Here is a 23,037-nt window from a genome sequence, read left to right on the forward strand (position 1 = left end):
ATATTTAGAACTCTGGGTTACACATCAATATTTAAGTGGAACCTCTTGAATAGTAGTAACCCATGGCTGTTGCTACAGTGCATCTGAATGGCCATTTGATTTAATTAAGAATGCTGCCAATCTTCTGAGGTTTGTCTACAAATAGCAAATGGCAATCTGATTGTCACCTGAATGAGTTCAGAATTTCCCCTTCAATGCACTGTACTCACAGCCCCTCTTAGCTTGTCTCAAAACCCTGTCCAGCTACCCACCCATCCATGTACATCCACACTTCTGCCTAGCAATTAAGTGCCTACAGTGTGCCAGGCATTGCACGGGGCAGTATGAGATGTAGGAAGAGGAGCAGAAGACAGACCTCAGTAGATCATGAGCCATACTCTCAAGGCACTCACTGTCTTGAAGAGATCTTTTGCACAAGTCAGTCGGGTTGCTAGGGGCCACAGAGAGGCTCGTGTCTGCAATAAATGCTTTATTAATGAAGCCATACCCACTGAACCTGGGTGACATTGGCTTCCAAAATCCATGTTGTCTCCTCTTCTTGACCTTCTTTGCTAGGTATAGGCAGAGAGCCCGCATTTGCTACCAAAGAGGCCAGTGCCCCTTTGGGCTGGGTGTTACTGACCTTGTGACACCTAGTGGGTACCAAACGGACGGAGCCAGCTGTACTTCCTACATAAATCAAATGAAGGGAAACAGATGTGTCTGGTGGCAATTGCATTTTCTTTTAGCCACCCATTTCCTTTTCATCCCAGAGCTCTGCGCTGCAGCTCAGGGCTGTGCTACCAGATGCACATTCGGGGGTGGGGGGCATTACGATTTTCCTTTCCAAGCACCCTGCTCAGGCCTACCGAGTCCTCCTTCCAGCAGCTCGCCTTTTCCCACGCAGTGGAGGGGGGCTGCTGCCGGGATGGGATCCTGTCTGCAAGTATTCAGTTTCTTGCCGCTGCGGTGAGGCAACAGGGAGACAGACGTGAGGCGCTAGCTGCCCTGTAGAGGGGCCGGCAACCGCATCGTCGTGATGCGGGCGAACGAATCAGAGAGAATCTCAAAAGCAGACGAAGGATACCAGGCAGTGATCATTTTTACCAGCGGTCTCGTGCACAGGCTCCAGGTGATCAAGCGGTTACTTTTGAGCGATTTTTTTGGACATTAGTGTAAAACAAACACCAAATTAATTGCATTCGGTTGAATCACAATGAGCGGTGATTTGGATTTTTTCTTTTTTGAAGTGTGGAGAACAATTCTGAGTGCTCGCTTTCCCCCTGGCCACCCCACCTCATCATCCCCGCACTTATGGCTTGGCGATCAGGGTGGGTGAAGCTTTCGGCCGAGTCCGGTGTTGGTTGGGTGGCAGGTTATTCAGGATCCTGTTGGAGTCTCTGTCCCTCGGTGCCACATTGAGTGTGGTCAGCCAGGGCATTATTCTTTCTGGGGACATGAGGCATGGATGGGGTCAAGCGTGGGAGTAGAGGCAGTAGCATGTCTCCGAATATTAGACTTGAAATTTAATGAGTAATTAATTATTAAGCCCCTCTTAGGACCAGGAGTATTGCTTTTTAAAACAATCTTCAGAACAACTATTTGAGAGATATTGTTAGCCCTGCATTTCTGAAGAGAAAAGGGAGGCTCAGAGAGGTAAAGTAATTGGCTGAGGGTCACACAGCAAGGAGCTTGAATTAAATTCCAGGGCTATTAAGATCTAAAGCTTGAGCAATCTCGGCCACTTTACAGCCCAGGTATTCAGAGAACTTTTTGGTATGGGAAAGCCAACTCATGAAATGTTAACAAAAACAGGGTCTCTATACCCTCCGAGGTGTGCACACAGGTGTGTCTGCCCTCCACCAGACCCCACACACACTGCCAACATCTGGTTCCCTGCTGCATGAGAGACTCTGACAATAATGGTTCAAGATATGGACTTCACATTTTTCACAGAACCTATTGGGTGGTTCCTTCTGTGCTAAACATGAAAATGCCCCACTTTCTGTTGACCATCTGGTTTGTCCGGAAAGTTGTCTTCCTGGTAATGGCCCTGCTTGCATAAAACCCTCCCACCTCCTTTTCTCCCATTAACATAGTCAGTGTGCAATTTGCCTGTTGTTCAACAAAACCTTTACTTTCTGTTGGTATGTTTTGCCCTGTGTGTTTGCATGTTGCAAAAGGACTATTGTTTCCATATTTACAGCAAGCAGCAGGGCTGCAAATTAGTTTTAGTGACAAACTGAAGATAACCAGCTGTAGTTCAGGATCCTGATTTGTACTGTTACAAAAATATGTGTTTATGAAACTAAAATTTCAAATCACTTCCTTCACATCTTGAAATAAGTAGTGTGCTGGGTATGTGATCTGCAGTGAAGAACTATTTCTGATTTAAAAAACCCCTGAAAATTAGCATATTCAAAACCCTTCTTGGTGACTTAGCTTTTTAAAAATTTAAAAACTACAACTGTGTGCCTGTGTCCGTGTGTATATAAAAACAAATATTGTTGGCTTCTCAGTCTTTGTTTTCATACTGTTAATCAATTTATGTACTTTGTTTTTCCTTTTCACCTAACAAACAATGTATTATAGCTATTTACTATTTGGTCCCATTGTCTTTGTAATTATGATGTTTGGTGGCTTTCTACAGACACACACACACACATACACACACGTCAGTGTCACAATGAACATCTTAATGCACACGTCTTGTTTCCTTTTTCCTGTCAAATCGGGATTACGTTTATAATCCCTGTTGTATATTGGCTTTTGTTTCCTAGAATGGGATTACTTGGTCAAAAGATAGGGATATAACTTGGTAAATATTGTCATCTGACTGCTGGAAGGGTTGTACCGATTTATAATGCTGTGTATCGCCTGTAAAATTTAATCAACTGCGGAAGAACATTTTTTCCATATACAGTAAGTTCTGCTACGATGTGACTTAAGTGTTCCTAAAAATCACCATGCTATCTAGAATCAGGCAGTTAAAAAACCCACAGGGCAAATGGGAAAAGTGGGGTTAGGGCACAAAACTCAAACACTTGGTCAGTGACACAGTGAGAAGGAAAAAAAAAGAAGAAGGTAGCACCGTTTTGTACATGTTATATGGTTAAGAAACACATACTCGTACATGCTACAATAAATGTGACCGGAAGTTGGCCTGTGGAAGTGAATGTAAGAAGGACTACAGCTTCTAAGTGACTGTCTAGTGATGGGAGAAGGGTGATCTGAGTCGAGGCAAGTTGTGGGTAGATGTGGCAGCTGGCAGACATGTGAGTTGTGTGTGTGCACATTTTGTGTATCCTGCGTGGCTCTGTTTCACTGGGTGCAGGTTTCTGCATTCACCTAGTGTTACTAGTGAATTAAAATCGTGCACAAGCAAACGCAAAATCTGTGTTATGCTCAGATTGTTCCCTCATATCAAGTGCATTGGAACAAACTGGTGTTTTCAAAACAAGTTATAGCAGAACTCACTGTGCTTTCTATTTGTATTTCCCTCTTGTTGGGTGTCTTACAATCCTATTCAGTTTGCAAACAGGAGCTATATTGTGAGAAGAGCATTTTTATCTTCTTGTTTAAAACTTGGAATGTAGATAGGTAATGGTGCTTTATTATAAAGCCTCATGGTGCTTTATAATAAATAAGGATTGCATCAGTTTTACTTTGTAATAAAGGTTCCATCATTACCCAGTTCCTGTCTGCTCTGTCTTCATACTTGGGAACTGAGAACAATTTGAACTACAAAATGGGCTACTAGTACTTTCCCATTTAAAAAAAGTTTAAAAACCCCATTCATTCATTCATTCATTCATTCATTCAAAACCAGAAGTCTGACTACCAGCTAATATTCATTGATTGCTTCTTGGGTAAAGTGATGCCCTTTGCAGTCTCATGAAACAAGTTGAATTTTCTCCTTGATGGAAATCCTCTCTGAACCTCATCCCTAAAACAGGATGGTGTTGGCATCCTTGTAAGGGATACTGAGGAAGTGCTGAGATAATAGATATGACTTCTTTAATTCTGTTGAGTAAATGAGAGTTTCCTTCTGTTCTTCCATCCCACTCTGGTTTTTCTGTTGACCTAACATGCTCCACAGCCGTCCCATGGGACAGGGAGGGGAGGGTACCATCTTTGCTTCAGCATGAGAGGTTTGGTCCTCTGAGCCCTTTCTACTGATAGAAGAATGATTCTGCTTTGAGTTCTGCTTTGATTTCTGATGATTTCTGGATCATCGTTAAGATCATCTAGGCTTTCTCAGTATCCCAACACCCTACTGGGGAGAAAGCATTTGTGGTCTGAGACATCAGTGGTCTCTTACTGGAATCTTCCCAGTGAATGACGATGAAACAATTGTGCCTAGTATCACAGCGCCCTTGAAGTGCCAACCCTTGACCTGTGCCAGGCTTCAGATAAGCTACGTTTCCCTGACGTTAGGGGGCTGCCTCTCTGGAGAGCTGGATTTGGCTATGCTTTTGTAAACCAGGATTTTAATTTTTTGTACAAACATGAATTCTGTTAAAAACTAGGAAAGGATTATGTTTCATTGTTGGTTATGGACATCAGAATGATGCCACTGGAGTGTCTGGAGTCTGGGGAAGCCAACCAAAAGGATCTTTGTGTGTCCTGGCCTCTTTGAGGTGGTTTCCCTAACAGCATTTAAAATTATAGAACTGGAAGGAAATTTCTGGAAGGCTCCTTGAACAACGATCATTTTGTTCAAGGGTAGTCACATTTTTCGATTGTCTAAAAATGTTCTTTTTAGCACATGACGCAACACCAGACAGATCCCTGCTATCTAGACCCAAGCAGAGTGGCTGGCTCTGGGTGAATGGAGTTGAAAGAGGAAAATTCACTGGCTCTCGCTGTTCTGAGGTGACTTCCCGTGACACCTCCATCCATTTGTAGGACTTTTCAGAACACAGGTGGAAAATCTCTGACTGCTGTAGGTCAGACCTTCACTTCATCAAACAAGTGACAAGTCTGAAGGTGTGATTCATCCGAGTCCCTCGGCCAGGTAGTCGAAGAACCAGTTCTTCCAACCAACCTCGCCTCCCATAAATCAGAGCTCGGATTCAGGCTCAGGTCGATCTTGTTCTGAGCTGGAGCCCTTCACCAGCAGCCTTGAGAAGATGTGTCCAGCTGTACTGTCTTATTTATGAGCTCATACGCTTGTAAGACAGTGGAGGGGAACTCATTTTTCACAAACCTTTTGCAAGTTCTTGGAAGGTTGCTAGGCCTGTGACTCAGGGGCAACTCATAGGAGCAACTGAGTTACGTTTCTTAAAATGTCGTGCTGAGTTTTTATTAGCTTTTGATATGGGCATTTGATCACATGGTAGCTGAGGGTTATGTGTTATCCTGGGGGATAGATACAGAGTAGAGAAGAATGAGCACTTTTCCGTGAAGCTGGCAAGAAAGCACCTAACTAGAGTATAAGCACGTCAGGCCTGGGCTGGGCGAAATGTCACCTCACCTTCCCCAGCTCCTTTCTCTGCCACACCCTTGAGTGGCTTATCTTACTCTTAGGATAACAACGAAGTGGGAGTTTTTAACATGCCCTCAAAGACCTGGCAGGGTCTGTCTCCTGCCTGCCGCTCAGTCTCGTCTCTCAACCTGCTGCTGTCCCTCTCCTCACTTCAGCCACACCGCCTGTCTCTCTCGGCCTCAGGTAGACCATACTCCTTTCTGGCTCAGAGCCTTTGCACATTCTGTTCCCTCTGACTGGACTGCTCTTCTCTCTGTGCTCCCCACCTCCTCTTTCAGCGAATGGTAACTCTTCCTCCCATCCTCAGTGACAGTGTCACTTCTTTAGAGGAGTCTTTCCTGGCTGCCAACCGCCAGGTCAGCTGCCAGCGAGCATCGTGCCTTTTGTTTAGTGCACTTGTCTCAGTTGGTCATTATTGATCGATTGGTGACATTATTGGTGGGTACCTGCCTCACCCCGCAGACTTGATGCTCCATGAGAGTAAGGACCACACATGTTTTTACTCACCATTGCGCCTCTGGTGTCTACCACAGTGCTTAGCATGTGGTAAGCACTCAATAAGTATTTGTTGAATGAATTACTGAGTTCCATCTTTCATATCAGCTCTGAGCGAGTAGCTGTGGCTGCGTAGAGTGTTATGTTGAAAAAAATAATTTGCCAAGTGCTTCTGTGTATTCAGTCGTATGCTGAGCTTCTTGGGTCAGTGTGGGCTGATTAGGGCAGGTGCTGTGATTGACAAGTGATGTCTCGTTTGGATGAGGGAAGGGTAAGAAAGGAAAGAAGGAAGTTGGTGAATATTCAGAGAATGCCCCCTGATGTGTTTCATTGATCCCTAGGACAAACATTTTGTTCAACTCAGGTATTTGAGTTTTCACTGCCCAGTCCCCTGACCACGTGCACATATCTGCCATCTTTAGTAGTTCAAAGCATCACCCAGTGTGAGCTTTGGAATTGAGTATGAGGCATGACAGTGAGCATGCAGTGTGAGCTGGGAAGAAGGTGGGAGTGGGCCTGTCTGCTTACCTGAACACAAGGTTTGATTCCAACACATTGGTTCCACAGGTGAGTCTTATTATGCAAGGTAGGCAAGGCCAGGGGGGTTCCGGAAACAGAGATCTGAGAGGGGAATGGGGGAGTACCCATCAGGGAGGCAGGACTCAGGGAAGCCCAACCCAAGAACCAGGAATGGAGGAGACCCTGGCTGCAAGGTTCTAGTTCTGGGAGAAGGGCTGGCCACTCCTCTCTGTCCTTGAGCCAGAGAATGCTGCAGGGTCATTACTCATAGAACAGTCCCTCGAGGACCTGACAGGAAGGCCCTATGGCCTGAGCCAGCACAGGGTCACCAGGAGAACTGCCATAGCACAACTTGGATGAGTGGCCATTGACCCATGAGCACTCAGTCTGGTCCAGGGGCCATTAGGGGCAATCCAGGGAGCAATGAGGAGTTTGGCAGCTGCCGCCCAGTCCTGAATCACGGGAGGTAACAAGGCTAAAGCTCTCCAGGCTCTTTCATTTATCAAATATTTATTGTGTACTTACTGTGTGACAAACCTTGGGGTTCACAGGTGAAAGACACAACCTCTACTATCAAGGAGTTCACAGTATATTTGGGGAGATAAATTAATTTTTAAAGCATAATGTTACATACATATATTTTTCTATGAATAAAAGGAAACTTTGTAACTACTACTATGTAAGAGTATAAAGAAGATATTTAACTCTAATTCTACTCCCTGGAAATAGTATTCCTATTATCACTTCTTCCTCTCTTTGCCCAGGGGTGTGTGTGTGTGTGTGTGTGTGTGTGTGTGTGTATTCTACATGATTGAGCTAATTGTATAATAAAATTTTATAGTGTATCAATTATAGGCTTATGGCCGAAAATGGCAACAGTTTATTATTTCTCTTGATTCAGTAGGTGGTCTGGGTGGCTTCTCTGTTGGTCTCACCTGGGCTCACTTATGTAGCTGGAATGAAAGATCCAAGAGGGCCTCACCTTTCCGGCATGCAGTGCTGGCAGGTGGCTGGATGCTTCATGTTCTCTCCTCCTCTGCTAGGCTAGACCAGCTTCTTTACATGGTGGTCTCAGGGCAGTGAACCACAATGGCGAGAGTCTCTTAAGGCTTATTTAGCATTTGGAGTTGAATGAAGTGACTTTTACCACATTCTGTTGGTTAAAACAAGTCACAAGGGTAGTCGAGATTCAAGAGTTGGAAAATACCCTCCACCCCTTGATGGGAAGAGAGGCAAAGTTGCATTGCAAAAGGACATGGGTGCAAAAAGATGTGCTTTATTGAGAGCTACTACTGGAACAATCCCTTGAAACTATGAAAATCGTTGTTTTTCATTTTATATTTCATCGCTTTCCACACCATTAAAACCTATTTGTAGATATAATTTTTAGAGCATGCATATTTCCTTTTAACCTGTTTGTTAGAGATTTGGAATTTAGCCTTTTCCCATGCAATGCTGCAATAAGCATGCATGATGATGCCTGGCCAAGTTTTTGGAGCCCTTGAAGAGACGTTACTAGGCCAAAGTGAAGCGTATGGACAGTTTAAGGCTCTTAATACGTATAGTAGAAGTCCCTTCTGAAAATTGTGCCACTTCACAGTGGTGCATCAACAGCGTCCATCTCACCATCCCCTTTTCAGTGTGAAGCATTATTGATTTTTAAAAATATCTCTGTCAATTTAGTGGATAAAGGCCAGAACCTCATTCTTGTTTACATTTTTTACTCATACATGAGATAAAGTGTTTTTACATATTTAATGGCCATTTGTATATTCCGTCTGTGAGTAGTTTCTTCATGTCCTTTGCGCATTTATGTATTTTTCTTAATACTGTTCCTGAGATTTTTCGTGTTAATTATTTAAGCTTTTGCCTGACATGCGTCTTGAGTTTTTCCATTTTACTATGTGCCATTTGATTTTGTTTTTGTTTTTATATGCATTTTTTTCTTAGTGAAAAAGTATTCTTTTTTGCATCTGAATTTTTTTGCTTAACATGATATGAACGCTCTCATATATGGGATATAAAACAGAAAGCAACAAATGAACAAAGAAGACAAAAACTCATAGACACAGACAATAGTATGGTGGTTACCAGAGGGAAAGCTGGGAGTAGGGGAGGTAGAAAAGGGGAAAGAGGGTCAAATATATGGTGACAGAAGGAGACTTGACTTTGGGTAGTGAACACACAATGTATTATACAGATGATATACTTGTACACTTGAAACCCATATAATCTTGTTAACCAATGTCACCACAATAAATTTAATAAAATTTAAAAAGTATTCTTTTTAAGTATAGGATATCTTTCAACTAAAAATCAGATGGCTACTTTCCTCTGTTCTCTTGTTTTCTTAGTTTTGTGGGGTGTGTGTATGTGTGTGTGTGTGTGTGTGTGTGTGTGTCTGTGTGTGTGTGTGTGTGTGTGTGTGTGTGTGTGTGTATTTCAGCTTTCTGACTTTTGGAACCACCTGGAATTAATTTTTAAAACAAACCCAAAACTCTGGTTCCTCTATTGTGAAGTGAGGATCTCTTTCCCACCCCATTCCTATTTAATTGTCCCAGTGCAGTGCCACTTATCCAAGAATTCTTCCATTTGGCACTGATTTTTCATGCTATTTGTTTTTTTCCTTTCTTTTTTATTTTGTACAAATTTTGTTTCTTAATATACAAAGGGATGTTTCTAAGCTTTCCCTATTTTCCAGTTGATTTTTTTTTTCCTGCCCCAATACTGCACTCACAATGATTGTGGCTTTATATTGTTCTATTATACAATTGTGGAAGTGCCTCCTCATTCTTCTTCTTTCTAAAAATCCTTGGACTATTTTTGTTTAATTCTCCCAGAGGTACATGAGAATCATTTTGTGAAGTTCTAAAAATGGATCCATTGGGATTTTGATTGTAACTGCATTATTTTTATCGATCAGTTTGTTGCAATCTGACATCTTTAATATATTAAGACATCCCATCCAGAAACATTGTACATATAGCTCCATTCATTTGAGCCCTTTAAAATACCTCAGTTGAATTTTGTGGTTTTTCTTCTTATAGTTTTTCAATATTTCTTTTGCAAGTTAACCTTTGCTATTTAATCTTTTTGGTTGCTTTTTGGAATGTGCTCAGTTTTCCCATTATATCTCCTAAGTGGTCGTTTAAGTTGAATTGGAAATGCATTAATTTAAAAAATATTTTTATTGATTTGAAAATGGCACAGACACTATATAAATAGCTGCATTGAGAAACGCTAAACAATACAGAAGAATATTGAATAAAAATGAAAGACCTGAGTGCCTCTTCCTCATCCCACTCCCTGCCTGAGAGCCAACCATTGTTAAAAATTAGTTATAGACAATGAATAGTGAATTATTCTAGACCTTTATTCATTTGCATATGCATATTTTAATATAAATAGGTTCATATTATATAAAGGCATGTAGCTCTGTTTTAATTTCTTTAATCACTTTTGATAAATGATTACCTACAATATACCTTTATTTATTTTTTCCACAAGGAACAGTTGTGCAGACAGGATGGATACCCAGGAACCAAATTACTAGGTCAAGAGTTTGGAGATGAGGGTAAGGGGTATCAAATACATGGTGATGGAAGGAGAAATGACTCTGGGTGGTGAACACACAATGGGATTTATAGATGATGTAATACAGAATTGTACACCTGAAATCTATGTAATTTTACTAACAATTGTCACCCCAATAAATTTAAAAAATAAATTAAAAAAAAAGAGTTTGTACAATTTCATTCCAAGTTGTTTAATATAACAAAGGTATATTTCTCACTTATGCTACATGGGTAGGTGGGGGATTCGGTTCCACTCAGTCCATCAGGCCCTGGCTGATGATGGAGGCTTAACTATTCTGTTGCTGCATCAAAAGTAACTCATGGCTTCCCTGGTTACTAGCATGGAAGAGCGAGAGCAGGAAATTAAATGTTTTTGTTCAGAGGGGACATACATTTCTTCTGCTCATTGTCTCTTGGCCTGCCCTAGTATGATGTGACTCTAAATACTGTGTGTGTGTGTGTGTGTGTGTGTGTGTGTGTGTACATTCAAATTTTTAAAAGATATCTGTTATCTGTGCATTTAAAATTTTTATAGGTATCTGTTAAATTACCCTCCCTCACACGTATACTAGTTTACACTCTGACCAAGGCCATGTGTGGCCATTCATTTCCTTACATCCTGGCCAACATTTAATATCAACCTTATTTTGCCTGCCTTTCTCTGGTTTTTTTACTTTTCGTAATTAGTGATGAGCGTGATCCCACCTTTTGTTATGTCCCTTTTTACTTCTTTGAATTTTTAATTCTGGTTCTTTGGCCATTTTATTATTTTTTTCTTTTTTATTGATGTCAAAGTTTTGTATATAGTCTATATATTAACGTTTTGTTATAAATGTCACTGTTTCATCAGTCTGTCATTTGTCTAATTATTATTATTATTATTATTATTATTATTATTATTATTATTGATGAACCTACACAGACACATCATTATCACCCGAAGTCCATAGTTTACATTAGGGTTCATTTTTGGTGTTGTACATTCTATGGGTTTGGACACATGTACAATGATATGTATCCATCATTATAACGTACAAAGCAGTTTTACTACCCTAGAAATCCTGTGGTCTACCTATTTGTCTGTCCCCCCGCAACCTTATGGCAACCTAAGTCACAGACCTAAATGTATATCTGTGGGACTCTGGGGTAGCCACTCTTTCATTCCTATTATAGCTAATTTGTGTTATCACTTTTTTATGCTTAGTCTGGCTAGAGGTTTATCAGTTTTATAATTCTTTCAGTGAACCAGCTTTTGACTTTATTGATAATTTATATAATTTTACTGTTTTTAATTTCATTTATATCTGTTCCTGTCTTTATTATTATTTTCTTCCTTCGCCGGCTCTGAGTTTAATTTGCTCTTCTTTCTAGTTTCTTAAGGTGTTGGCTTAGATTATTTGTTTTACACCTTTCTTCTTATATAAGCATATAATGCTATACATTTCCTGGTGAACACTGTTTTACCTCCGTTCCACAAATTTTGATATGTTGTATTCATTTCATTTTCATTTAGTTTAAGACAAATTGCCAGTTATCAAAACAGTTATGGGGATGTAAAGTACAGCATACATATAGTCAATAGTATTTTAATAACTATGTACGGTGTCAGATGTGTTCTAGACTTACTAGGGTAATCACTTCATAAGTTAAATAAATGTCTAATCATTATGTTGTACCCCTGAAACTAATATAATATTATATGTCAGCTGTAATTTAAAAAGTGTCTTTTTTGGGTGATAGGTAGATGATTAGATAAAGAAAATGTGGTACATATACACAATGGATACTACTCTGCCATAAGAAAAGATGAAATACTGCCATTTGTGACAACATGGATGGATCTTGAGATTATTATGCTAGGCGAAATAAGTCAGACAGAAAAAGTCGACAAAAAGTCAAAAAGATATGACTTCACTCATATGTGGGATATAAAACTGAGAGCAACAAAGGAATAAGACATACAAATAAAGAAACAAAAACTCATTGACACAGACAACAGTTTAGTGGTTACCAGAGGGTAAGTGGGGAGGACGGGTGATAGAAGAAGGCAAAGGGGGGCAAGTATATGGTGATGGAAGGAGAACTGACTCAGTGGTGAGCACACAATGTGATATATAGCTTATGCATTACAGAATTACACACTTGAAACCTATGTAATTTTACTAACCATTGTCACCCCAATAAATTTAATTTTTTTAAACATTTAAAAAAGAAAGATATTTTTAAATTCCCCTTGAGACTTTTTTGTTTGATCCATGGGTTAATTTAGAAGTATGTGGTTTAATGTCCAAATATTAGGGGTGAGATTTCCAGATATATTTTTGTTCATTTTTTGTTTAATTTTTTTATGGTCAGGAAATATAGTTTGTATGATTGAATTTTTGAGGTTTGTTTTATGGCCCAGAGTATGATAAGCGTACCAGGTGCCCTTGAAAGGAATGTATGTTCTGCTGTTTTTATGTGAAGTCAATTTGATCAAGTTGATTCATAGTATTTTTAAGGTTTTTTATATCCTTATTGATTTTATATTTTCTTGTGTTATTACTGAGAGTAATGTTGACATCTTCACCTATAATTGTGTATATGTCTAATTCTTTTTTCTTCAGTTCACTCAGTTTTTGCTTCATATGTTTGTTGTTCATATATCTGTTGTTAAGTGCATACACATTTTGTATTGTTATATATTCTTAGAGAACTGATTCTTTTATTGTTATGTGATGTGCCTGTTTGTCTTTAGTAATAGTCTTGTTTTAAGCCCTACTTTGATACTAATACAACCACTTCAGATTTCTTTTTATTATTATTTCACAGTTTATTTTCCCATTATTTTACTTGTAACCTATGTCTTTAGATATTAAAAGTAGATTACTTAGAAACAACACATAGTGGAGTATTGCTTTTTTATCCAGTTTGACAATGTTAGTCTCTTAGCTTGATGTTTATGTCATTTACATTAATGTAGTTATTTCTATAATTGTATTAAAATATTTCATCTTGCTAGCTGTTTTCTATTTGCTCCATCAGTTTTTTTTGTTTCATTTTCCTGCCTCCCTTTGAGTTAAAATTTTCAAAAAAATGCAGCAATTCTCATGATTCTTTTTTTATCTCTGCCATTATTTATCTCTTGTTTATTTTTAAAAGTAATTGTCCTTAAGTTTACATTACATATCCTTACTCGGTTTACCATCATATAACTTCTACTGTTTTTGCTAATTTAGCAACCTTACAACAGTGTATTCTCATTTCCCTTCTGCCTTTGTCCTATTGTTGTCATGCATAATACTTGGACATATGTTATAAACACACAGTACATTCCTGCTCTTTTTACTTAAGATAGTCATTTAACGTTAGAGCAATTAAAGGTAAGAAAAAAAGAGTTTACTTTTACCTTCGTTTATCCCAACATCGGTGCTCTTTATTTCTTTGTGTAGATCCAGGTTTCTGTCTGGAATCATGTTCCTTCTGTCTGAAGAACTTCCTTTAACATTGTGTGTAAAGTAGGTCTGCTGGAGATTAATTTCCTTAGGTTTTGTCTGAGGAATTCTTCCTTTTTCAGTCTTAAAATATATTTTTGCTAGATATCAAGTTATTGATTGAGAATTTTTTCTTTCATCACTTTCAGTTGATTTCTGATGCAGATATGTGCAATATTTACCAGATTAATCATCATATTTACATATTTCAGATTCTTTATATCCGTATTTTCTATCTGCTTGATTTGTCTCAGTCTGAAAGTACTGAGTTTAAATCTTCAGTTCAAATTGCTTCTATCAATGTTATGCTGAATTTTTTAAAGTTATTTTTTGATTTGCTATTTGTTGCTGAAAACTTCATGACTATTATGTATTTAGTGAGTACTTTTAATTAATAAAATCTTCCTTTCTAATTTAATGCGTTTTGCTCCTCAATTTTACTTTGATATTGTTTACAAAATTTGATCCTGCCTGGATATTTGTTTGCTCATTCTTTTAACTCTTATTACTAAGCGAATAAGTATATATTTGGTACTTACAGTTGTTAGTTTTATGATTGTTGTTACTATTATTTGGATGCTTTTTAAAAAAGTTTTAGTACAATCCACAATTGTACTTTTTAAAACACTTTTGAAATGATTATGGATTTTCAGAAAAGTTATATAGTACACAAAGTTCCCATATATCCCTTAACCACTTTTCACGATTGTTTCCATCTTATACCATTTATTAAAATGAAGAAATTAACATTGGTGCTGCATTGTGAACTAAACTACAGACTTTATTAGGATATCATCACTATTTCCATGAATATCCTTTTCTGTTTCAGGATCCAGTCCAGCGTATCACATTGCATTTAATTATTATTTTTCTTCAGTCACCTGCAATCTAAAGCAGTATCTTTGTCTTTCCTTACATTTCATGACCTTGACACTTTTGAGTACTGGTCAAGTGAAGTCATATGGTTCTTGACTTTTTCTGTTTGACTTATTTTGCTTAGCATGATAATCTCAAGATCCATCCATTTTGTCACAAATGGCAGTATTTCATCTTTTCTTATGGCTGAGTAATATTCTGTTGTATATGAGTATATGTACCACATCTTGTTTATCCAATCATCTATAGAAGGACATGTAGGTTGTTTCCATGTCTTAGCCATCGTGAATAATGCTGCAGTGAACATAGGGGTACATATATCTTTACAGATAAGTGTTTTCAGATTTTTGGAGTAGATACCCAGAAAAGGAATTGCTGGGTCATATGGTAATTCTAGTCTTAATTTTTTGAGGAACCTCCATACTGTTTTCCATAGTGGCTGTGTCAATTTACATTCCCACCAGCAGTGTATGAGGTTTTCTTTTTCTCCACAACCTCTTCAAACTTGTTATTACTTGTCTTGTTGATAATAGCCATTCTAACAGGTGAGAGGTGGTATCTCATTGTGGTTTTGATTTGCATTTCCCTAACAGCAAGTGAAGTTGAACATTTTTTCATGTATCTGTTGGCTGTTTGTCTTCTTGGGAGAAGTGTCTGTTCAGGTCCAATGCCCATTTTTTAATTGGATTGTTTGTTTGTTTTCTGTTGTTGTTGAGTTGTACAAGTTCTTTATATATTTTGGATATTAGACCCTTATCAGAGAGGTATTGTTTGCAAATATCTTTTCCCATTCGGTTGGTTGCCTCTTTGTTTTGTTGATGGTTTCTTTTGCGGCACAAAAGCTTTTTAGTTTGATTTAATCCCATTCATTTATTTTTGCTTTTACTTCCCTTGGCTTTGAGGTCATTCATAAAATACTCTGTAAACCCAATGTCCATAAGTTTAGTATCTATGCTTTCTTCTGTGCAGTTTATTGTGGCATATAAAACTGAAATCAATAAATGAAAAAGACAAACAAAATTCATAGATACAGACAATAGTTTAGTGGTTACCAGAGGGTAAGGGGGGAGAAGGGATGGTAGAAAAGGATAAAGGGGGCCAAATATGGGGTGATAGAAGGAGAACTGACTGTAGATGGTGAACACACAGTGCAATATATAGATGATATATTACAGAATTGTACACTTGAAATCTATATAATTTTACGAACCAATGTCACCCTAATAAATTTAGTAAAGGTAAAGAAAGAGCACTGGTCAAATGGTTTGTAGACTATCCCTCAATTTGGGTTTGTCTTATGTTTTCTCATGAGGTTATGGGTTTGGGTGATTATATCATTGAGGTGAAGTGCCCTTCTCAGTGAATCATAACAGGGTATACATGACACCAACATGATTTATCACAGGTGATGTAACCTCGATCACTGGTATTTGCCAGGTTTCTCCACTGCACAGTTACTGTTTTCTCTTTTGCATACTGTTTTTGTGAGGAAGGAGTCATTAAGTCCCGTCACTCAGGGAGAGAAGTTAAGTTCTACCTCTAAAGGGAGGGGAACCACTTGGTGGGCGTTTGTGAAAACGATCATGGTGGTTAACAAATATGTTGCGGGAGATACTGTGAGGCTATGCAAATATCCTGTTTCTCTTTAAACTTTTACCCACTAATTTTAGCATTCTTCTGTGGCCCTTACCTGTAGCCGTTATTACTGTGGCGTTCTAATGGTGATTTTTCTATTTCCCTTATTTTTTTTACATTTATTATTTGGAGTTCTTCCATAAAGACGATCTGCCTTTCTCCCCATTTGTTTATTTATTCCAAAGTCAGCAAACTTTTTCTGTAATGGGCCAGAGAGCAAATTTTGGACTTTCTGGGCCATACAGTCTCTGTCACATGATTGCCTCTCCTCTTGTAGTGTGAAACTGCCACAGATAATAATACATACATGGATGGGCATGGGTGTGTCCCAATGAATCTTTATTTTTAAAAAAGACATCAGGCCAGATTTGGCCTGCAGGCCAACTTCTGATAATTCATTCATTTATTTACATCAGATGAACTCATGGATATTTATCTTATTCTTTGGGCTATTAATGTAGTACTATCACTATTTATTTTGTTAGTCAAATGGTTCCAGCTTTGGCCACTGGGAGCTCTTTCGCTCAGCTCCTCTCATTCGAGGTTTATTTATTTACTTTTTTAGAACGCTTTCTTATTTTCTGGCATGACAAGATCCTCCAGGCTCATTTTTTAAATGGGTAATTTATATTTTTGTCCCTTAACACAGGAAATGTCTTCCTCCTTCCTTCTCATCTGAAAGTCCACTTGACTGGTTGTTTGAATTAAATTTATTATATTTATTTTTTAACTTGTGATCTGGCATTTAATGTTCTCTGAAGTCTGCCTGATATTTTCCCTGTCATTTTGGATGGGGGAGGATTACAGTGTGAGGGTGGGGAGTTTAATTTTTTGAAATTAAGAAGTTTTGCAAGAACAAAAATAAAGTTTATTTATGTTCAACCTCTGCTTCTCCCATCACTGAGATCTTTTTTTTTTTCACCTTCAGACTCAAGATATAGAGACCTTCTCTTATGTATTATTAGTGTTCTTGTCCCATTTTGATTTTTCCCCTCTGCCAGACTTAAATTGGTTGGGTCCCTGTCAACTCTCTTGGATATCTATTCTCATTTTCTTTTGTGTTTTCTTTAAAAATCTCTGTGTCCTTTTCTTCTGCATTCTTGAGGGCTTTTCAAGTATGTTGTCTACATCACTGATTTGATTTTCTTCATGTTGAGTCTGTCCTTTCCTGGATCCAATGGGAATTTTATTTCTTTGCTTGCATTTTTACTTTGGTTTCCTTACGTCCTTTTTTTATGTAAATGAGTCTTCTTTCATTTCAGAGTCCTTCTCAACCTGTTGGTTTCATTTCATTACTTATCTTTTTTTCCTCTCTCTCTTAAAAATAGGTCATATTTTCTGCAGTCTGTGCAAAAAACTACACAAGGGCTATCAATAAATGTGCAGAGGTACTTTTTTGAGGTGTTATTGAGAATTTTTGTTAGGATCATGTTCTGATATGCTTCAGAAGTTTTTATAAATATGCCCTGTGATGATGTTACTGTTACCAGTTTTTGTCTGTGTGTTCTTGGTCAAAGAGAGAGGTCTTTCTGGTTTTGTGTTTTCTAGTAGAGTGGGCTTGGGAATTCCTCTGTCCCCTCATCGCTTGGATGCTACTGAGCTCCCCCTTCAGACTTCCCGGATGGCTAGATTGAATTACATGGCTCTGAGCTGAATTTCTTGGCCTGTTTCCCTAGTGAAGTTTTGCTGGACTGAGCAGGACACACCACCTGTTCGTACTGCCTTCTCTGAGTAGATGAGCCGAAGCAGTCAGTCTTCTAGACCTGAAACAGCCCACACCTAGTTGCTCCTACAAATCATCTTCATACCCCAGTTGTAACATGGGGCCCTGTGCCTTTCCACCCCCAAGGGAGTTGTCCCTTATGGATTTGTGTCTTGAGGTCTGGAATAAGGGAGTATCTAGGATGGCTGCCCTGGTGTATGTATGGGCAGGCAGCAGGCGTGGACGTCTTTATTATTTCTTGGCCTTGATCTTGGCTTTCAGAGGTTAAGACATGTAAGCCAGAGTTTCTCAACCCAACACCATCCAGTGTGGGGGCATTCCTTCAAGCGCCTGGAAAATCTTTGATGGGTAATCCTGGGTCCCTGAGTTATTATAATTCTATATGCTGTTTTCTACTTGGTGGGAAGCTGGGGTAGGGAATATGATTGATGATTTGTCTGTTTCCATTTGAGCCAGTGGAGAATTGGAGCAGAAGGGGAGGGAGGCCCCATGGCATGTGAGGGGACCCCAGGAGAGTCAAGCTCAGGAGGCTACTCCTAAGCCATGGGCAAGTGCTGTAGATTTTCTGTGACCTTGGCAGGAATTGAGGGCAAGCGCCTAAAGTGGCAGATTCACTGTCAGCCTCAGTCAGGTGGGGCCCACTTGACAAAAGTGGGAGGTAGATATAGTGTAGTCAGTGACAGCATGGGGTCTGGAGCCAAGACATGTTGGACCAAATTTTAGTTCTCTGCTGCTTGTCACAGGCGGGACCTTGGTTAATGCCCTTGGCTTCTGGGTGCCACCATTTTATCCTATGGAAACAAAGAAAATTACCCGCCTCGTTGGGGTGTTTTGAAGATTACACGAGTTAGTATATGTAATATGTAGTTCATATCTAGGGATCACACATAGCTGTGGTGACACTTAATCATTGCTGAATAAATGTCAGGTGGTGGTGGTGGTGTGATTTGGTTAGCCTGCCACTGAAAAGCTGAGGAGGAAGGCGGGGGCTGACCTCTCTCTGCTTGGTAAGGCCTCTTACGGGTCCACATGTTGTTCACCTCTGAAGGCCCAGTTTGGTCTCAGCTTCAATTGCTCTTTCTCAGAGGAACCTTCCTGCCCATCCCATCTGAAGGAGCCCGGTCCCAATACCATTCTTTCCCACAGCACTTTTCTCGTCCCCATCAGAGCACTTTCCATCCTTTGTTACTATATGTTACTTTGTACTCCCTCATTTAAGGAGTGTGTTCCCCACTCGCCTGGTGGTTTCCCACTGGTGAGATGTGGCTGGGTGGCTGAGAACGCAGGCTGAGGAGTCAGATGAACTAGGGTTCCAATCTTGGCTAACCACCTACTGACTGTATGATCCAGGGAAAGTTACCTACCTTCTCCAAGCCTCAATTCCCTCACCTGTCAAATGGTGTTGGAATAATAACTCCCAGATAAAAGCCTGGGTGCGAAGGTGAAATTTAGCACCTTCTAAGTGCTTAGCACAGTTGCTGGAACTTGTCTTGTACCAATAATGGTGACTGTCATCATTCTTATTCCTCTTGAGACAGCCATCCACTTGTCATCGTGGCACTGCTAATAATTGCATCAGAATTTTCCTGCCCCCACCTGCAGTTAGGATGGCATCTCCTATTAGCTGGGATCACAGAGAGTAAATGCTAATTAACGATTTGGTTGAATTCTAAAGAATAGTTCAGGGTCTCAGATTGCTTATCTTTGAAAAAAGAAGCTGGCAGGTATAGGTGAGCACATGATGTTTAAATATCATCCGTATGGTGGTACGTACATGGACCAGGGCAGGGAATTGATGATTGTCTCCGTTCGGAAGGAATGAGCTTCAGGCGTTGTAGGGGCCTGCGCAGGTAGGGAGCAGAGCTGCCGGCAGTTGGAGGCCTGGGTCTCTGTGTTCAGCAGTGTGTGAGGAGTTAGGAGGCAGTGGAGGAGGTTTGGGGAGCTGAAGGGAAAGAAAGGATTTCACAGACAGAGAATGTTGCAATCTTACTCAAGATCAAGCCCTAAATAGCGTGGGCTTTTTGTTATCAACAAAACAAATTAGAATTCTGGTTTTGTTTGAGATGCTTCTGAGAAGAAGAGGGTCAGAAAATGTAGACAGGGATGTGAAGGAGGAGATTAGGTCCCAGGAGATGGTCTTTGGGATTCAGCTTTCCTCTGAGCTCCTGTGGGTATTTCGGTCTTTCAGAAAAAGCAACTGTTTATCTATCCCAGAGAAAACCCATTTTTCTTCTAAATGTTTAAACTGTGGAGGAAATAATATATGTAAAAGCACTTTTGTCAACTGAAGTTTCATACGTATTAGAGCAATTCCACGCATCTCCATATAGTGCTTTGTGATGTTAATGACACTTTACTTTCCCCATGTCTTATTTCTTTCAGTTCTTTCAACAGCCTTGAAGGTAGCTGGTGCTATTATTATGATTATTATGATTATTATTTTTATTGCTACTACTACTACTATTACTATTTCTAATTTACAGATGGGGACACTGAGGGCCAGAGAGATTGGGCGACATGCCCGGGGTCATGTGGTTAGAAAGTGGCAGAGCCAACAGTTTTTCCCCTGCACATCAGGCTATGAGAGATAATCCTGTCAATGGATTAACTGTTCATTGTTACTATTGGGTTAATTTAAATAGAAATGGCTGCCAAGCTACCCACTGGGTTTGTGGATGGGACCAGAGGTAGAAGCAGTGGCCTTTCTGCCCCCCATAATGCCATTTGTGGCCCTGTGATTCAGTCCTCTAGGAACTAGGAGGGTAAAACCAAGCCCCCCACACTCGGTGGCTCCAAATAGGGGCGTAGACATTGTAGGCTTGCTGACCTCCCCAGGCTTCTCAAGCAGCCCTACCCTGTGTAGCCATATCCCACACTTGGACGGACTTACCGAAGTAGTGGACGCTTCCTTCTTCCCAGGGAGGAATTATTCTCCTTGGGGGTGATATTCTGCAAGGTAGGGAAACATTCTGTCTTTAGATACCACTAAGGTTTGTATTCACAGGATGATTTGCAAGATTAAGTGACCTTTTACTATGGAATGCAGAACTGCTTATTTGTGTATTCTCCACAACCATCCTACGAGGTACATGCTGTTATTTCCCTCTTGCTAGATGAGTCATTTGAGGCCCAAAGAGGTTTAGTAACTTGCTCAAAAACACATGGTAAAAGGCTTAGCAGGAGATTTAAACCAGATAGTCTTGCTCCATAGCCTGTGTTCTTAAATACTATGCTAAGCTCATTTTGATGAGTGCCATCCATCCATTCATTCTTCCATTCCAGAACTTACCTCTCTACCCATCACCTATCCATCTAGTCATCTGTCCCTTTATCTATCCTTCCATTCATCCACTGATCCCACTATCCTCCCATCTGTTCATCTATCCACCAACTATCCATTCCTCCCTCCCTCCCTCCCTCCCTCCCTCCCTCCCTCCCTCCCTCCCTCCCTCCCTCCCTCTACCCAGTCATCTGTTCATCCATCCACTTAAACATCTATTTTCCCTCCACCCACCCACACACACACCTATCCATTCTGTTGGCTGTTTGTCTAGCCTGGTTTTCTGCTTCATCCTGGGGAAAAAGTTTCTCCATCCTGGGAGCCAAGTAGATGCTTTCTGAAGCTGGAGACCTCCATGCCAACACAGATTCCTTAGTTTCCCCCCAAAAAATATCTGGATTTGTGCCTGACTCTCCTAGGTTGGTATTCTTGGGAATGCTGCTGTTGCAGGCAGGACCAGGTTGCTTGTTCACTTTCCTTCCTCTGTAAACCCGTGGAGAGTTCCCTCCTTCAGAATCCTTCAAATGTGCAAAGCTACACGCTCTTCCAGAAATACTCTGGACTTTCTGAAGCATTATCACAAATGAATACTCAGCTAGCCCCATTCCTTGACCCAGAGACTGGAAGCTGGATTAGTTTGGTATGACTTTACCTTTTGAAACTGTTACAGAGTTTGTATGATACAGCTAAAAATTATGTAATAAATCTAAAACAGATGTTCACAGAACATTTTATAAGGAAATAAATTTTAATAGAAATAGGCCAATTTGATTTGAGATAAATCAATTAAGGAAACAAATTATCTATAAAGAATCAGTATTATAAAGAGGCAGTATGGCTTGCCTATTTACATATTTATTAAATGCAAAGCAATGAATGTCATTTAATTATTTTGTATAGCTTCTGTCGTGGGAGACAATTACAGTTTTCAAAATTTTCTTACTTTTTATTATGGAAAATTTTAAACATAAAAATTCAAACATGTAAACATAAAAGGTCATATAATGAACCTCCAAACACCCGTTACCCATTCTCAACAATTATCAACTATAACTATACCCACTTTTCCTTTCTCATATTATTTTTTTCCTTTTATACGTTTTGAGGGTATATTCCTCAGTTGTAACTTAATTTCATTAGGTCAAAATTCCATTCTAGAAAAGTATGTTATGTTGACATTGAAATGTAATAAACTTTTTATTTACAGTAAAATAAATAATTATATTTACTTTTTCATTGAAATGTTGCTGTTTTTGGTAGAGCATTGGAATTTTCTGTCATTTTCCTTTTTTAATAAGAAAAAAATTGCAATCTATAGCAAAGTGGAAGAAGAATAAATGAGCCCTCCCATACCTTTCACCTAAATATACTATTCTTAGCATTAGGACTGGCGTTTTCCTAAGTGTGTTTTTCCATGGGATTACTTGAAGACAGGGGAGATTTTCTTACATTTGAAGGTATGGAGACAGTAGTACATGGCTTTAGAAGCACACAGATACGGGTTCCAATCTCTCCCCCCACCTCTTAGCCCTGCATGGTAGTCAAGCAGCCCCACCCTCAGTCCCTTTGTCTATCAAATGGGAGTAAGAAATGTGTGCGCCCATGGGGTTATGCAAGGCATATAATAGGCTGATCACCTTGACTCACAGTTGTATCCCCTGTGTTGCAGCTTGGGGGAGCTTTGTGGATTCAAACCATTTTTGGTCAATATGGAAGATTTTGTAGTTGAGAGTTGGTATAGCCTAGTAATTAAGAAAATAAATCTAGGGCGAGAATGGTTCAAATCCCAGCTCTGCCCTTACCAGCTTGGAACTTGGTGGAATGACTTAATCTCTCTGATCCCAAGTGTCCTTACTGTAAAATGGGGATAGAAAGAATACCTACCACACTGGGTTGTTGTCAGGAGGAAATGAAATGGGGGCATCCATGCCCAGCATTTAGTATAATGTCCACCTCATAGGTGCCCAATCAGTGTTACTAATCATTAGTATTAT

General features: G+C 39.6%; 1 protein-coding gene across 1 annotated transcript in view; it reads left to right on the top strand.

Moving 5' to 3' along the window:
• Positions 1-23,037, top strand: part of CDYL2 (chromodomain Y like 2) — a 162,811-nt gene that overhangs the window by 87,741 nt on the left and 52,033 nt on the right. The window lies entirely within an intron of this gene.

This window comes from Rhinolophus sinicus, chromosome 8, assembly GCF_057876585.1.
Source record: "Rhinolophus sinicus isolate RSI-liver-muscle chromosome 8, RSI-T2T, whole genome shotgun sequence".
NCBI lineage: Eukaryota > Metazoa > Chordata > Mammalia > Chiroptera > Rhinolophidae > Rhinolophus > Rhinolophus sinicus.